This window comes from Quercus suber, unplaced genomic scaffold (genome assembly GCF_002906115.3).
Source record: "Quercus suber isolate HL8 unplaced genomic scaffold, Cork oak 2.0 scaffold_246, whole genome shotgun sequence".
In the NCBI taxonomy this organism is placed as follows: domain Eukaryota; kingdom Viridiplantae; phylum Streptophyta; class Magnoliopsida; order Fagales; family Fagaceae; genus Quercus; species Quercus suber.
In genome coordinates this window covers 409,223-422,222 of record NW_027069702.1, presented here as the reverse complement: position 1 = coordinate 422,222, position 13,000 = coordinate 409,223, and the positions used below count along the sequence as shown (strand labels likewise).

General features: G+C 33.2%; 1 long non-coding RNA gene across 1 annotated transcript; it reads left to right on the top strand.

Moving 5' to 3' along the window:
• The first annotated feature begins 10,149 nt into the window (after positions 1-10,149).
• LOC136070611 (uncharacterized) lies at positions 10,150-11,716 on the top strand. Its single transcript, XR_010631825.1, has 3 exons — positions 10,150-10,301; positions 10,576-10,642; positions 11,466-11,716. It is a non-coding gene; the product is annotated as an uncharacterized LOC136070611 (long non-coding RNA).
• Positions 11,717-13,000: the final 1,284 nt, after the last annotated feature.

Below are 13,000 nucleotides of genomic sequence, written 5' to 3'. Positions count from 1 at the left end.
ACAGCCGAGCTATGATATCCTGTAGTTCAGTGGGGGAGAGGTTAATAGTGGATCCAGAAGATTGGGACTCTGCTGAAATGGGAGGCATCAATGGAGTAGGCTCAGTATTAGCAACATTAGCAGTAGATTTATTGCGACAGTAAGAAGACTTAATGGTGCGGCCAGGACGCTTGCAATAGTTGCAGAACTTTTTGTTGGTCTGCTTGCGATGATTGCTAGAGTCAGAGGAATCACCTGATTGCTGAGGTTGCTCTATAAGAGGAGCAGAAGGAGTAATAGCCAAAACATTGAGCTTATTATGGGCTTGAAGGGTTGCAAGATGAGCTTCTTCTCTAACCAACTCGTTTACAATAGTATCAAGAGAGGGATGAGGACTACAATTAAGAAACTGACCTCGGATGGGCTCAAAGTCCTTGTTAAGTGACATAAAAAATTCATAGAGATGAAATTCATCTCTAACGGTAGCATATTGCTGAGCATCCTTTGAGCATGCCCAAGTTGGATCAGAAAGGTCAATTTGGTCCCAGATGAAGCGAAGCTAATCATAGTAGTCATTGATGGATTGCCCTGGTTCTTGCCGAAGTTGATGCAATTTAACTACTAACTGATATTTCATGGATCCGTGAGTAGTGGAGTATCTTTTGGCCAACATATTCCATGTTGATTTTGCATCATCAAAACTACCCAACAGATTGGAGATGGAGGGAATGAAAGTGTTCCAAATCCTTGTAAGGATTATGTGGTTATAACTATCCCATTCAATCATGTGATTGAGGAAGGCAGCATTTTCTTCACTTGCCCCCTTGATAGGAATAGTGATTGCACCAGTACAATAATGCCAGAGCATGCGACCCTTAAGAAAACTGTGCATAGCTTGTTACCAAGATAAGTAATTCTTATTCCCCTCCAATATAGTATTGATGGGGCGAGGAAGAAAAATATCATTTTTATCCATTTAGAGACACAATATGCAAAAATAGATTGCAAAAATGAAATCTACGTGAAAAACTGGGTAAGGAGAACCTGGACTGAAAAAGTCAACCTAGGGAAAAGTCAACAGTCAAAGTCAAAGGCCTGGTCAAAGTCAACATGGACAACAGTTAGCGGTGATGACATAATCACTACTGAGTGCTGATGTAAGCAAGCTGACGTGTTGCCGACGCAAGTAGTGATGACGTCACTAGGGCTGCCATGGCGAAGCTGATGACGTCAACGGATCGAGTTCTGGTGCGTGGAAGTGTGTGGAGGCGCATAGAGGCACGTGAAGAGTATTGGCGGCATGTGGAGGCACATGCCAGTAATGCCGAGAATTCTAGTGGTGTGTGGAGGCGTGTGAAAGGTTCAATGAAGATGATATTTCACAGAAAGGTAGATCAGAGAGATTACTTTTCGATGGTGCAATCTGTGGTCCGATCGGAGTAGCGAAAGCGGTGGTGGCGGCAAGGCAGTGGTCTTTGATGTACTAAAGTCACGATAGAGGTAGTGGTGTTGCTTACAACAACGGCTGCAGATGACACCCAAGAAGACAAGACTGCTTAAGAGCGGCACACCAAAGGATTAGAGCAGTGGCTCTGATACCATGTTAGAAATACTGAATGTAATAGTATTGTATTTCTTGATGAAAGAATGTACATGGGTGCCTTTATATAGGAGGCATATGTGTGCAGTACAAGTAAATATGTGTGTAGTACAAGTAAATATGTGTGCTATACAAGTAACCTAACTGGGCCTAAAGCCTATAATATTATATACGTTAACAGGTGGGATATGAAGTTCACCTCTATCCAAACTCAATTGGATCAGATTCAAAGAAAGCTAGAAGGAGATGAGGACTAGCTATTCCATGACAAAAAGGGAGAGATGATGTTGGCAAGGGGAGTACAATGATAGGGGGAGATTTTAGCAAGAAGACCTATGTTCAGTATTGTGCTTCATATTACCATATTTCAGTCTTTATGTTTTGTTATCTAGTTTAGGTTTTGGTTTGTACCTGTTGCATGCATTTTCTTTAAGTACATCACTCTTGTGCCCTTTGTTGGATTTTATATCCTTAATGCAATTTCCTAGTGTTGTTGCATTGGTTGAGTGTTGGACATGCAAATTATACTTTGCAATTGAGCTTATTAGCTTGCATGTCTGGATGTTCATTCCATGTGCAAATGAGCATTATGATCACTTTTTATAGCGATTGTTCGTTTTTGGTCAAGCCTTGGTTTATTAATTTTTCCATTTTACTTGATCGCATTGTGCTTGCTCCATATGCATTACAAGTTTTCTGCATACAATGATCATATTGTGTTGTTGTGTTTCAATGGCTCTGATACCATGTTAGAAATACTGAATGTAATAGTATTGTATTTCTTGATGAAAGAATGTACATGGGTGCCTTTATATAGGAGGCATATGTGTGCAGTACAAGTAAATATGTGTGTAGTACAAGTAAATATGTGTGCTATACAAGTAACCTAACTGGGCCTAAAGCCTATAATATTATATACGTTAACAGGTGGGATATGAAGTTCACCTCTATCCAAACTCAATTGGATCAGATTCAAAGAAAGCTAGAAGGAGATGAGGACTAGCTATTCCATGACAAAAAGGGGAAGATGATGTTGGCAAGGGGAGTACAATGATAGGGGGAGATTTTAGCAAGAAGACCTATGTTCAGTATTGTGCTTCATATTACCATATTTCAGTCTTTATGTTTTGTTATCTAGTTTAGGTTTTGGTTTGTACCTGTTGCTTTTGTAAGCTTTTAAGGTTTATGTACCCATGATTTGTAGCATTAGTACTTATTGTTAAATGTCATGCATTTTCTTTAAGTACATCACTCTTGTGCCCTTTGTTGGATTTTATATCCTTAATGCAATTTCCTAGTGTTGTTGCATTGGTTGAGTGTTGGACATACAAATTATACTTTGCAATTGAGCTTATTAGCTTGCATGTCTGGATGTTCATTCCATGTGCGAATGAGCATTATGATCACTTTTTATTGCGATTGTTCGTTTTTGGTCAAGCCTTGGTTTATTAATTTTTCCATTTTACTTGATCGCATTGTGCTTGCTCCATATGCATTACAAGTTTTCTGCATACAATGATCATATTGTGTTGTTGTGTTTCAAGAGATACTTGTTCTTATGGCTTAAGAGCTTCACAGATTCTAGAGTTAGGTGTGAGTGAGTTTTGTTCAACTGTTCCCAATTCACGCGTTAAGTCTAGAGTTTGTTGTAGGGTTTTGTCACGGAATAGCCAAAGGGGGAGATTGTAAGGTTGAATTTAATCAACCATTGTGTTGACTTTATTCCGTGCCAAATTTGTTTGTAATTTAGGAATTAGTAACCCTGTATTTAGGTGGGAATCATGTAAGGGTAGTGAGTGAGAGAGTGTGAAGAAATGCTCAAGATTGTGCAAGGATGCAGAGACTCACAGCTGGGACTGGCGGGTGACTCGCGACTGGCAAGCCGCCAGCTGCAACACATGAGTGAAGTGTGCGAAAAGATGAACAGTCACGCCAGCTGGTGCATTACAGGACAAAAAGTCCAGCCTGGCCATTATGTTATCTCATGGCTTGAACTCGCGACTCAGTTAAGTCGCGAGGCCAAGCTGCCAACCAGCTCTATTTTGAAAAACCTGACTCTTTGCATTCCACTCTCACCTTAGTATAAATACCCCTTATACCCACGAAATATAAAGAGCTTCCAGAGAGAATTTTGAGAGAGAAACCCTAGAGAAAAACAAGATTGATTCATCCATAATCTTTACATAGAGACTCTTCAAATTCCTCTACTCTTATCCTTTCCATTGTTATATCCTTGAGAGGTTTTTACCCAAATCTTTTTCTCACCATACCCACATTTGTAAGAAGGCTATTTGGTGCTTTGGGAAGCAGTTAGGAAGGGACCGATGGTTATTGGTTGATGCTATGGGTTATAGCAGAATCTGGTAAGCTAGAAAAGACAAAGGTTCGGTGTAACCTCATTGGAGCAAGAAGCTTGGAGGGCTTAGGTACACTGGGTAGATTAGGCTTGGAGGATCTATTGTTGTTCATGTATCCCAACTTCATTTTCTAGTGGATTATTGACTGCTTGGAGGTTGGTGAAGAGGTTTTACGCCAAGGGCTTCGGTTTCCTCTTCGATAACACATCATTGTGTTGTCCTTGTGTTTACATCTCTCTTCCCTTAATCTTTGCCATTTAATGTCTGCTATGGATGTGATTTTATTTGGTTTAGATTGTTTATCAATTCTGGTATAAGCTTTTAATCATTTTTCGCACATACATTGTTTGATATAAAGCTTGAATTGGTTATTTGTATATTGGGGGTCTAAACGTTCATAGTGGTTTATACACTATTCGAACATTTAAGTACAATGTTGATTGCTACATTGTTCTTTCTTGATTTTTCCAATCTCTTTCCTTTGGAGCCTCCCCACTAATTTATACTATGTTTCTTCTCTAATTTTGGCCCTACAAGTGTACAATTGGTTGCTTATGCTAATACTTGTCCCATCAGCCTCCTCCAAAAGTTTTTAGGGGTGGTTGTAAGGCTGAAAAAATACTGTTCAATGATCACTTCCTCATTAATGCGGCCAAAGAGTTAGCTTCAAAGCATTCAATGCGGTGGTAGCAGCTTTCCTTGGATATTTTTGGGTTCCCATCTTTCTTATACGTTTATAGTGCACATCCCTATCACTGGAGCTTCCTAGAAGGTTGCCTTGATCATTAGGATCTACATTAGATCCATGTTTAGCTTATCCGAGGAGGTATTCTTCCTTGGACCACCTTTCCATTCATATCATACTCATGAAGTTCTAAGCTTAAACCATTTACTACTATTTAATTGTCCTCGGATCACCCATGTTCTTGGCCAAGGCCCAAGGCCCAATATCGGATTTGGGCCTTTACCCCTATAGATATTATTATTTTGGTTCATATATCATGTATTATCACTTATGAGTTTAATCAATTTGAATGTGCATGTTATACACATAAGTTAATTTGATTTACATAGTTAGCTTTGTTAAATTTTATTGCATAAGTAATGATTATATTGATCATTAGTTGAATATATTTTGAATTTATAAAGAATATGCCTTTTATATATGTAATATATAATTTTTTTTATATTTTATTAGATGTTTGTGTATCTTACGATATACGATTCGATACGATACACGATACGGAAAAATAAAAGATCGATTCACGATTTAACAACTATGACTCCATCAAACACTTTCAAACTGTCTGACTTAGAAAGTACTAGTGAGTGATGATTTTTTTTTTTTTTTTGGGTTTTGGTTTTGGTTTTGAAATTATTGAGATAAATTTGGAGTGGTTATTTTGAATGTGTTCTTTACTTCTTCTCCACTTTGGTGCCTTTTGTGGTTTGAAAAGGAAATTGGGGTAGCAATAGCAATTTGCGGGATGTGAAAGAGTCAGGGAAAGAATTTAAACAACTTCTTAACTCGTTAGTAAACTAATAATATTAATTATCAACTTCAATTCAAACATAGTGCTTGTTTTGGAAAAAAATTTCATATACTTTAGGATTAGTTTTGTTTATGTGTTAATCATATGCATTAATCAAGCAATAGCAAATGAAGAAGACATATGATTAAAAAATAAAACATGAGAAAAGGGAAACATTTGGGGTAACTGACCTTTGAACTTCTTTGGTGACTTTTCTTGTAGTAATCGTAATATTTGCTTCTTGAATAATTCTTATTCCAAATAAGCCAAAACTTGTTTCTATAATTTTTTTTTTTGGGAGTTTTTTTTTTGCAGAAAGTAAGTTACAAAAAGAGGATTCCCTTTTATCAAAAAAAAAAAAGTTACAAAAAGAGGATTCCCTTTTATCAAAAAAAAAAAAAGTTACAGAAAGAGGTAAAAGAATGAAAAGAAACGACAGTTTTTGTAACTACCCATGTAAACACGAAAGGATGCAACTCAAGTTTGGCAAAATTTGTATACTACTAGAAGGAAATGTTTGATTGATATTTCGTAACTAGTATCCTAGAGACAGAATATTGTGTCTCTAATTTTCTACATGTGACTAAACACAACGGTTTTGAAAAGTGAAACTATCACTGAAACGTTTATGTTATTCCTCCAAACGAAAAGATATAATGTTTCGGTGTTTTTAAATGTAAATGTAGCATTAATTTATGTAGCCATGTGGCGTAATGAGAAAAGGTTAACAAAAAATCAAACGTTTCGATTATTAGTTATTACTAGTCGCATACCCGCGCTGCGCGTGATAACTTTTTAGGATGATCTCATTAAATATTTTATTAATACTATAATTTTAGTTATTAACCATTGGTTTTTCATTAGTATTTAAGTTAATAAAAATCATAAATATACCTTTTTTTAACCTTTATATATATATATATGTATATATTATGTGAATCTTTACACATAACTTTAAGTAAACTTTGTATATTCCACTTCTTTGAATGCGTAAAACTATAGACTACTACTCCATAATTATAGTGGCTAATTAATTTTATTATTTTTTTAATGATCTCATTTGTAACGCTTTTTATCATTATCATATATTTACTAACTGATGATTTGCATAACAGAGACGTTAAATGAAAGGTAGCATCGTTCATTAGAATTTTAAAAGTAATAGTGTATGAAAATTATATATATATATAAGGTTAAATGAAATGTCAAAAAAGGGATTTAAAATTTTCTAACTTTATTTTTTATGTGATTTCTACTATTACCTAAGAACATCTCTTTTTTAGTTATGATTAGAAATATGGTTTCCATATTTAGAGTTTGATTAGTTTTAAGTTTAAATTTAGTACTATGATTGTGTTTAATTGTTGATTATTGATTTAATTTTAAGTGAATTTAACAATTTATTTTACTACACGGTAAAGTTTTTAATGTTCTCTGTATGGTCATCTTTATTTTATTTTTTTACTTCTCCTTACAAACTCATTGTTTTTCAATTAACGGTTACTAACTAATGTTTTTTTTTTTTTTTCTCTTTATCTACTTTTTATTACTTTGTATTGTTCTCTCTCTCTCTCTCTCTATTTTTCAATTAACGGTTACTAACTAATGTTTTTTTTTTTTTTTTTTTCTTCTCTTTATCTACTTTTTATTACTTTGTATTGTTCTCTCTCTCTCTCTCCATTGGCAACCTATCGTTTTCCAAAATTTGATGATGATTCTATGACATAAAATATGCATTATTAGTTTTTATTTTTATTTTTTTAATTTAGTGTTTCTAAATTGACATTTTTTTTTATATTCCATTTTTTCTTTGATGCATTGGGTGTGAGAATGAGTGCTTCCCTAGCATTACTCCACTTTATGAGGACAATTTTATTTATTGAATTTAAGCAAAATACTATATGTTTAATTTTTTTTTTAAAGGAGAGGAAATATAAATAATTTAATGATATGTATATGGGGGATGTGGCTGAATTTAAATGCTGAATAAAATAAGATGAGAAGTAAAAATAAGTAAAATTAAAAGATATAACAATAAACACTAAATTATCAAAATCAAGCTATATAATAGAATAATATTATATTCTTATCTACTATCTTTAATTCTTTATAATGTAGTCGGATAACATTTAACAATCAAAGAGAACAAATAATAATAATAATAATAACTTAAAACACAAAACTAAACCGTATCAACCTAAATTAGAATTCTAAAAAATACAAAACTTTATCAACCTAAAGCATACAAGAAAGATCAAAATCCACCAAGAGAGAGAGAGAGAGAGAGAGAGAAATAACCTTTTTTTGAGGGAAAACTATGCAAAAAATGGAAGAGAGGATGACAAATTTATAGTAAGAGAGAGTGAATAAGAAGAGACAAATAAAGGAAGATGAATGGAAAGATGAATAGTGATATTAAAGTAGAGGGTAGTGGGGAGATGAGAAGGTAAGGGAATGAGAAAAGTTGGAGAAAGTGTAAATATTTAAAAAATAAGTAAATGTTAAAAAAAATTATAAGAAAATTGGAGAAAAAAGAGAGGATAATGACGTGGACGTTGATGTGACTTAACTGGAGCGTAGCAAGAATAAATGTTGTGCTTCAACTTTTAGATATATATAAATATAGATATAAATATAGATTCGATGTTTTTTGTTCGCAGAATTCATTTTCCCTGCACCAAAAAAGGAGTCTTCTTTCATTTTCATATTCCCTAGAGGTCTTGCTCCATACTTGTTTCTTACTAATATACTAGCCGAGTGGATATCAGTATATTTCAAGTTCATATAAATATATATTGTAAAAAGTTATCTTTACAATTCATGCATATCATACATATGAACCATCTTCTTTGAATGAACTTAAAAGCATTTTCTTCTCAAAAAAAAAAAAAAAACTTAAAAGCATATAATTATTTTGATTAATTTAACCACATCATTTTTCTCTTTATTTGTTATTGCGTGTGTATTATTAATTTTTTGTGCGTGTGTTTTGTTAGTGTTTATTTCAATTGTTGTTAAGCGAATAAACTTAAGCATAAATAACATATATTGAACAGTCAATTTATTAGTTTACAAACTCACCATTTAAATGTTGACAAGCTGTTTATGGTGCACAAAACCATTATTTATTTAGGGATTTTTTTTAAAAATTATTTACAAAATATATATGGTTGATAAAAATTTTGATTAAAATTTAAATACTAACGAAATAAAAATATTATAGTTGAATATTAATAAATAATTTAAATTAAATACTTATAAATACACTTTAAGAAAAATGTACTATTATGGCAGGCCAAAACCGCCGCTAAAGGTACATTTGACCTTTAGTGGAGGGTGCTATTGCGGTGATTCTTCTCGCCACTGTTGCGGTGTCACTATAGATCTATTGCAGTAGTAAAAAAAAAAAGGTTGCAATAGATCTATCATTTAGCGGCGGTTTTGGTCTATTGTGGCGGGCAGAAAATCGCTGCTATATGAGGTTAGAATTCTGGTCAGTTGAACTTTTAGCCGCGGGATATGCGTGCCACTATAGGGCTTCATGTACAACTGACCATATGCACATTTTAGCAACGGTTACGCCCGCCGCTATATGTGTGAAGCGTTAGTGGTGGGCTATAAACGCCGCTATAAGGCTTCAATTATAACATAATTTTAGACCTTTAGTGGCACTTTTTGCCTTTCGCTATAGGTTAATTTTTTTCCCCTTGGGTTTAAAACTATAGTCCCATTACAGACAACCTGTAATAATTTTAGTTCTACTGAAACAACACCACAAATATAATTAATTAACAACACTACAAATGTCTCCAAACTAACATTATATTAACATAGAAATATATTATAAAATACATAACATTGTCTATAACCATCATCAAAGTTCCAAGCTAATACCACAATCAAAGTTCCAAAGTGTTTAAAAATATCCTTTGACACTTCAAAAAAATGTAGTTGTTCAAATGTAGTTCTTTAAACACAAAAAGTCATCGAACACCAACATAAAACTTATAAGCAGCTTGGTTGATGGGATGCAACTAATGATTTTTGGAGAGCTGGAGATTGTTGGACTGGATGAATGTCCTACATACAAACCAAGATTACTCAATAAGTGCATATAAATGGATCAAATAGAATGACAAGAAAATCTTAGAGATTTAGGACCTTTCATCTTGGTCATTCAATAAGTGCATACAAACGAAGATTACTATATATATATTATATAATAATAGTTTTTTGCTGAATTATCTAAATAATAATTTTGATATTTAACTTTCAACTTTTAACTATTTATTAAAAAAATAAAAAATATAATAAAAAAAAAACCGAAAACCAAAGTTTTAAATGTCAGAATGACTAGACAAGTCATTCATACCTTTCTTACTTTCATGGCAATCTTTCATAGCAATTGTCACACTCACTGACTCACACACATTTACTCTTGTTTTCTTTTTTTTTTTTCCCCCCTTATATCTATAACTACACGTTACCACCTACCCACGAGGCCTCAAATCAGATTCAAACTCCTTTTTAAATCAAATTCCATTTCCCACTTAAAATTTTCATTTCCCACTACACACAAACTTTCATTTCCCACTACAAAAACTTTTCATTTTCCACTACACAAACCCTCTCTCTCATTTTCTTTGTATCTCACACGGCCTCTCACAGTCTTCANGACCTAGCACCGCCGATCCTAACCCAACCCATACACCGAGCAAAACCCATCCCCTTAACTCCTCTCCTCCTCAATCTCTCTGCCACCCTCTGCCACCCCCATACTTGTTCCTTTTTCCTCGCCATACCCATACCCATACCCATTTTGATTTTTTCTTGGTAAGTTATTTATTTGATTTTTTTTTTTATTGTGAAATTTAGGTTTGGATTTAGATATTTAACATTTAGGTTATTTAATTTTCAATTTTGATTTTGTGAAATATGGGGTTTGGATTTTTTTGTTGTAACATGTAAATTCTTTATTTATTTATTTATTTTTATGATTTTTGTGAAATTAGGGTTTGGATTTGGTGAAGTGAATAGTTGTTGCACTTATATTCTGTTATTGGTTTTTAAGATTTTGTTTCTTTTTTTCTTTTTTGAAAAAAATCAGGGGTAGAAGGATGCTATAGAGAAGGGTCTAGTTAGCATGGAAGATGTTGAAATGGCAACATCTCAAGGTACTTCCCAAAACCCTTTTACTTTTTTTTCCCCCTTTGTAGCATATACATATTCACGAGCTTATGAATAGAGTACATCTTTTGACTTGTAGCTGTTTAAGCTTGATGCCTCATTCGGTTTAGGCCATCTGTTTTTGGCCTTGGTATATTAAATAACTATATTTATGTTGTGTTTTGGTTTTTTATTTATTTATTAATAAACCGTTCTATTAATTGTCTGTCGTTTTGGGTATACGCGAAGGAGTTATTGGGGTTTGTATGATGAACTTATGCATCATTTGGGTCTAAAGTAGGAGTCTTTGGATACTGAATATATTTGAGTGGCTTTATAGAGTTCAATTGATTTGAGACAATGTTTTTTTCCTTGCTTGTGGTTTATTCTTTTATCCCTTTTCTCTTTTATTTTTCCTCCCTTTGATTGTTGCAACAAAAGTGTGAATCAGTTGAATTCATTATGTTCTAATACAATTATATTTCTTAAAAATTGGTTCCTAAGGTTTAGCTCATGAGCATCCTCTATGTTTAAATAGGTCACTTTAGTCCCTTAGATGATGTGGCCAAACTAAAAATTGACACCTCATCACTCAATAGGGACTAGACATGATCACTTTAAGTTTGTCAGTGACTAAATTCGATCATTTTAAGTTTTTTAGGGTCTAAAAGTGATCACTTTAATTTTGTTAGGGACTAAAAGCAATTTCTTTAAACTTCAAGGGCTCAAATTGCTCGTGAGCTAAGGTTTGGGGAACCAACAATGTATTTTGGCCTTCTTTTTATGATATATGTGTATTGGTTAAATGATTTTATGCTTAATTGAGTGCAGGATATCTAAAGGTCATTATGAACATCACAACCTTTGCTCTGTGCTACTCCAAAAAATGGCTTTTTTTTGTTCTATATTTTTTCAGGTGCGAACCAATGTTGTGGGAAGTTTCTTTTGGTTTTGAGTATCATTGTCTTTAAGTTATGTGAAAGTGGGAAATATTACTTGAGATTGGTTTCAGCTTTGTATTTGATGGTATAGACAGTTGGTGTGCTTGCAAATTCAATCAAGGTAAAAAATTGTTTATGGTTTCCAACTATGTTTTAATGAAGTATCTAATGCTGAACATTTTATCCAATGGAGCTGATATGTATGCCCATAGTTGTGTGAATTAAATTAGTCATATATAATTTCTCATGCCCTGTCTTAGTCTTGGGTTCATATGTCACATGTTTTACCTTTCCAGCCTTAAGCTTTTGGTCTTCACCTTTTGATATAGTGATTTTAACTTGAACCTTATTGCATATTTCTTGTTTCTTAAGGTGAATAGAGCATAAATTCAAAATGAAGAAGGAACCCACATATAAAAATTACCTACTACTTACTACCGGCCTTATTTTGAAATTGCAGTGAATTACAGATTAAATTTTTTTTTTCATATATTACTAGATAATACCATTTCTTATGTGAACTTTTTTTAGTATAGTAATGCAATGATGTTTGTTACATTTAAATGATAACATCATTGTATTTACTTTATTAAAATGTATCATTTACATTTTAAGGTTATGACTTTACTATGAAAGATTTGCTCTGATTCTCATAAATAACTATTCTCACATTATTGATGTGTGTGTGTTTGTGTGTGTGTGTGTGTGTGTGTGTGTGGGGAACATAAATAGCAAATTATACTTTTTCAAAAATTATTAATTAGGAAAGAAAATGAAGAATAAAGAAAATCTTTCATTTAAAAAAAATATTTTCTTAATGTAATTTATGAAAACTACATAAAATTTATTTAAATATTTTAAACTAAATTATTTATGACATTAGTTCGACCATCGATTCGACCCCCGATCAGACCATAAAACCGGTAACTAGTCCCTTTACCAGTAATTAAATATTTATGACACCATCGATTAATGTTGTCTGAAGAATGTGTCAAAAATTTTAAAACAAAAAAACCACATTCCGATTAATGTTTCTCCAAATTTTCTACAAAACACATATGGGTTTCTTCATTGATTCTTGAAAATAGAGGCACATGGACAAATAAAGCCAAATAAAAACTCATGAGATGCTTACAGGAGATTGGTGGTGGTGTGAGTAGTAGTGGGTCTCTGTTGAGTTCGATCTCCGGCGTGAGTTGCAGTAGGTCTCCAATGAGCTGAGGTTTGAAGATTTTGAGAGTGAAAGAGATTTTGTTAGAGAGAGAGAGAGAGTGTGTGTGGGGGTTTTTCCTTAGAGCTAACAGAGGGAAAATGAAAAGCCACTAAAATGAAACGACAAAAGTTACGTGTCTATCTTTCTTTTTCTTTTCAATCTTTTTCTTTCATTCCTACACCTTTTTTTCCTTCAATTCATTACTTTTTTTT